The sequence below is a fragment of the Chaetura pelagica genome, unplaced genomic scaffold, assembly GCF_000747805.2.
Source record: "Chaetura pelagica isolate M959 unplaced genomic scaffold, ChaPel_1.0 scaffold333, whole genome shotgun sequence".
NCBI lineage: Eukaryota > Metazoa > Chordata > Aves > Apodiformes > Apodidae > Chaetura > Chaetura pelagica.
This window is the reverse complement of record NW_009952689.1, coordinates 49,906-55,528: the sequence shown is the minus strand read 5'-3', so window position 1 is coordinate 55,528 and position 5,623 is coordinate 49,906. Positions and strand designations below refer to the sequence as shown.

Genomic DNA, 5,623 nt, shown 5'->3' with positions numbered 1-5,623 from the left:
GCATCCTCTGGCCTCGGGGGAGCCTGTCGGGTCAGGGTCCAGCCCCAGCCATGGTCCAGCACACGTGGCCCAGGCAAGGGTCAGGCCCTGAGCCCACAGGGAGCCCCATATCGAGGAGACCCCAGGGCCTGGGGGAGCCGTCAGGGTCCAGCCCCAGCCATGGTCCAGCACACGTGGCCCAGGCAAGGGTCAGGCCCTGAGCCCACAGGGAGCCCCATATCGAGGAGACCCCAGGGCCTGGGGGAGCCTCATGTCCAGGGGCAGCCCAGGAGATCTTTATATCCAGGGAGAGCCTCTCATGTGGGGGAGCCTCTCATGCAGGGGAGGGAGCCCTATGTCCAGGAGACAACCACATCTGGGGGTGCCCCATGCCAGGGGAGCCCTCTGCGAGCCGCAGGCCCTGCCTGCTGGCAGCGCTGGCTCCTCACAACCCTGCAGCCCAGGGCACAGGCTCTGGCAGGTGGCCCCACAGGACAGGCCAGGGCTGCCCCAGCCTCACACAGCAAGGCATGGAGAACAGGGGCAGCCTGTGGGCTCCAGCGTCGTTCTGGGATGGGGTAAAGCTCCCAGTTCTGAGGAGGAGGGGAGGCAGGTGAGTCATAGAAAGTGGAAAGGAGGTAGGACTGTGGAAGGTGATGCACAGGAGCAAGCGGCAGGAACCCGGTGTCCCTGAGCACAGGGGCGAGTATGGCACAGAGAGATGGGGAGCAAGGCTTACCCAGGAACATGGAGGTGTCTTCTGTAGTGGAGCAGTGGGGAGCTGAAATGGGAACTGCAGCAAGGAGCTACAGGGCACCAGGACCCCCAGCAGAGCTGGCAGGAGCTGAATGGGGCAGGGGAGCTGAGGAGCACGGCAGGGAACTGGGGAGCTGAGCAGGGCAGGGAAGCTGGTCCTCTGCAGGGCAAGAGTGCCCAGGGTGAGGGGCTTTAGTGGGGCAGCAATAGTGCAGGGTGGGAGAGAAGTGACAGGGTCTGGTTGTGGCCTCCTGGGGGGCACAGATGGACCAAGGAAGATCCAGCCATGGGTGTTGGGCTGGTTTTGGTTGTGCAGGGCTCACAGAGCAGGTCCACAAAGTGAAATGGGACATGGTTGGGCAAGATGTGCAGGTGGGACGGGGGCTCAGGGCAGCATGAGAACAAGCACAGCAAGCAGAGTGACCCTGGGGAAGGAGGGAGGGACGGGGACAGGGAGCTGGAGTGTCCCAAGGGCCATGCAGGCGAGGAGGAGCTGCCCTGGAGACAAAAAGCACAGGTCCCAGGTCCCAGGAGCAGAGCAGGCAATGGCAGCTGGCAGCAGCCAAGGGGTGTGGAGAGAACAAGAGGGAGCCGAGACTGGGGGGACATGTTGGTGGGCTGGGACACAGGGAGGGGAGGCATGGGGCTGGCACCTGGAAGGGCAGCGTGTGCAGGTGAGGCTGTGGGAACATGGAGGAGGGACAGGGACAACGAGGGCTGCAGGAGGACGGGGAGCTGCAAGGGGCCGGGGGCTGAGGAGGTGAGGGAAGAGGGGCAGCTGTGAAGGGGGCTGGGGATGGCGAGGAGGAAGGAGGGAGCTGGGGGAGGAGCAGAGCATGGGGGAGAGCAGCGCAGGGGCTGGGGCCTCTCGGCTGCAGTGGAAAAGCTGCTGCAGCTCCAGGGGAAATGCTACTTGAATTAATCATGGCGCTGGCTGCTGTGCCAAGCCCAGGAGGAGGCTGCTGGCAGTGCAAGGAAATAACTTTCACAGGAATTTGGAACAAATGCAGCTCTTCTGGCGGTAACAACAGCACTCACCTCCCCCACAACCTCCCCATGTACCAGCATCTCCCCCATGTCCCCACTTCTTGTGCACCCCCAGACTCTCCCACATTACAGCCTGCACTACCAGCAGCTTGATGTGCTCCCTCCCTTGCACTGCTCCCCAGCAAGCTCGCAGGAGTCTCCCTGTCTTGCCTTCTTGTTTCTGATGAGGGGGAGGCCTAGTTTATGTCATGCTAAGGTCTGAAAATAGGTTAATGCTGAATCCCTTGTCCCAGTAAAATGAGCACATGCAGTACTGTCCTCCCCATCTCCTGCCACTCTCTTTGGCAGCAGCCAGTGAGTGTTGCTGCCCTTGCTGCTCAGTCCCTGAGCACAGCTACTCCCTGTGTCCTCTCACAGCCACCCCCTCCAGCAGCACAGCCCATGCATCAGAATCATCTGTCAAGACTTTCCTTCGGTCACACACCACATATGGCCTGGTCCAGCCTACAGCACTTAATGCAGGTCCACCTATCTGGGGCACAGCCCAAGAGGCTCTCCTGGTGCTGAGTGGGCAGCACTCCCAGCCCCACAGAAGCACAGAACAGTACCCAGTTGTCAAAATTCATCAGACTTGAACTCAAAACTGCAAGATACTAAGACATCAGATTATACATTAGGTGTATTGCTGGCCAGTTTTTGACCTCTGATGTTCTTGTTCCCCAGCAATTGTGTTTATGAATGCAAAAGAAAAACATAAATCCTGGTTAAAAACCCATTAATATTGGATATATGCAAGAATCAATAACCCACCATCTCATCTCATTCACATTTCTGTCAAATCAGCCTGTGCTCACAACATGGGGTTTGCAGAGCTCTGTGTGCTGTTTGCTGGCTGCCAGAGGACAGACAATACTCGATTTAGCATGAGAAGTTAGAAAGGCCCAGAAAGACAATATCTGACCATGCATGCAGCTTGCTGGTACAAAGTCAAATGTTTAAAACAAATTTATGCCAGCAGGGTGAATTTATACCAGAATAGTGCTTCACATCATGTACCCATAGCATTTGAATGCAGTCTGATGAGCCATAAAGCTTCCATATTATCAGCTTCTGGCCACAGAGAGAAACAGAGACAAGCAGTTAGTGACTGTCCCTTACTCTGCTTTCTGCTTCTGTCATGTTCTCTGATTCCCTGGGCTCCTTCTCCACTGGTGTTTCTCTCTCAGTCTTTAACTGTGAGTTTGCTGTTTCCTTTGCTTAGTGCTCGTGCAGAGTCTGCTACTGTGGGATCTGGCCCATGATAAACATGAGCAATAAATAAAGATGTTACCAGATCCTTTTTCTTTCTGGGGAGCTTGGGCCATCAGCCTACTCTGCTTTGCTCTGTTCATACACCAAACACAGGGATTGACCTGGCAGAGAGGATGGGGTATGCAAGGGAGCAGGAGACCTGCAGCTGTGCTTCAAGTCTCTTCTGGTCACTCACACAGACTTGCTACTTCCCTGTCTACAGAGAGCAGACATCACCATCTGAAAATAGACCTGGTCCTACCAGGTTTTTTTGCTTGGAAACATGGCAGTCCAATAGAGATGGAACCTGTTTGGTCCTGTGCTGCCTTTGGAGGCTGCCCTGTGTCCTGCACTTCACGCTGGCAGGGCTTGCCCATGGCCTAAGCTCTCATGACCATCATGTGGGTCTGGACCAAATGCAGACCTTGGCAGAGACCCACCTCCCCAGGTGAGGATGAGCCCGGACACCTTGAAGCCATGGACAGAAGTAGCTGAGTGGGAGCGACTGCACACAGGGGCTGTGGGGCTGCACACCTGACGTGGCTGACAGCCTTTTGAGACATGGGGCCAGCTGCTGACCTCCATGGACCCTGGCAGCACCTCTGGAGCCCTCCTGTTCGGGGACACGGGGTGCGATGGCGGAGCCGTGCCCTGGGCGTTGGGCTCCCCCCCCCAGCCTGGCCAGCCTCCTTTCCCAGCCTCCTTTCCCAGTCTCCTTTCCCTGCCTCCTTTCCCATCCTCTCACGTTTCCCGGCTCAGAGGAAGCAGCAGCAGATGTGAGAGCTGTTTGCTTTGTGCCGAGGCCACGCGGGAGTTACCTGCGCTCGGCCCAGACTCGCTGTTTCCAAACGAAACACGAGGGCCGAGCCAAGACCATGGAAGCCCAGCCAAGCCCTCGGTGGCCGCGGCCGCTGCGCCAGCCCCTCTCCCTGCGCCGCGCAGAGCGGGGCTGCCCCAGCACTGCCCAACCCCACGACAGCCAGGCAGCCACACGCTGGACCTCCCCATGCCACCCCACGGCCCCAGCTCCTCTGAAGGCCCCACTCCCCCTCCGGCCTGTCCCCGCGCTGCGCCAGGGGCCCGGCCGCCATCTCCGATTGCATTTCCAGAACGCCTTCTCACACGGAGCGGCACCGCGCAGGAAGGCACGGAGAAGGAGGGAGAGGGAGGCCTCCCTTCAGGGGCTGCCACAGCCCAGACGTCCCTGCACACACTGAGGCCTCCATGCTCATCCAGGGACATGCGGATCCTCCGCCCTGACCTGAACCCCCCACCCTTGACCCCTTCCTCACCTCTGTCCCCATCCCCGGTCCTGTCCCCATCCCCATCCCCACCCACTTGGGACACTGTGGAGTATTGTCCTGTACAGACCAAATCCAAATCTTCCCCCACCCAAAGCTTCACTCCTCATCTCTCACCCATGTCTTCTGCCCAGACTCCCCCCCTGACCCATCCCCTACCCCCCTAGATCTGCCCCATGTCCCTTCTCTATTCTGCACCCAGCCTTTGCTCCCACACAACTCCTTTCCCACACACTCCTTGCCCCCATTCCCTGCACTCACTAGCCCCTCTCCAGCCCTCCCACCCCATACCATCAGCCCCCCTGCCCGCATACTGCCACACAGCCCACATGCTCATGCCCCCATGCCCCAGCAGCCCACCTACACCCAGAGATCACTTTTCTCACCACCTCCGCTTCCTCCTCCAGGCCTATCTGGAGGCCCTTTTCCCTGGCCAGGTTACAGAACTTCTTCCTGCCTTGTCTCAAGGGCCCCAGAATTCCGGCTTCCCCTTGTCCTAGCCCCATGGGCACAACTCACCACCTGGCCCCAGAGCCCCTCGTGGCCCCAGCCAGACATCCCAGTACCCTAGCTCCTCAGAATTGCCCCAGACTCCAAAGGTGCTTGTCCTGATGGGCAGTCTAGATGCTGCCTGGCTTGGCAGTGCCTGGCTCCATTAGTGCCTCAGCCCCCCAGCCCCGTGTTCCCCCATCCTGGCTCAGAGGTGCTGTATTACCCAGCAAGCAGGGCACCAGGGCCTGAGCACTGAAACACCAAACGCAGGGACACCAAGTGTACAAAATGCAGATGGCATCATGGGCATATCCCGGGGCCTGAAGGACCTGCCAGAGGGCAGCACCTCTCCAGATGGCCTCCCCACACAAAGGCTGGTGGAGCACGTCTCTCAACTCAAATCCCACAGATGCTCTTCCCAAGGTAACACATCAATACCAGCTGTGCATGATTAATGCTAACGTTCACAACCAGCCTTACAAAGCTGATGAACTTTGGCTAATGACCTCACAGGAGGAGCGAGACATCAGCAGCTTGGCTACAAGCAGCTTCCCAGAGGAGTTACCCCTGTTCCTGAGCACCATTTTCAGTGTCCTGGCCTGCAAGGCAGCTCCACACTTCCCAGGCCTGGCACAGTGGGCCCCAGTCTTTGCTGAGGTCAACACTGTCCTCAGCACATGCTTGAGGTGTGCCCAGTGTCACTGACACGTCTGGTACTGGCATGCAGGAAGGGAGTGACAGGCTCTGCCCCACTCCTGACTCACACTGAGCACAGGGGTCTCTGTTCCAGCATTTCTGCCCAAACAGCCTAGGGACAG

At 58.5% G+C, this 5,623-nt stretch overlaps 1 protein-coding gene across 1 annotated transcript in view; it reads right to left on the bottom strand.

Moving 5' to 3' along the window:
* The window catches only part of DCHS1 (dachsous cadherin-related 1), a 58,040-nt gene that overhangs the window by 50,393 nt on the left and 2,024 nt on the right, over positions 1 to 5,623 (bottom strand).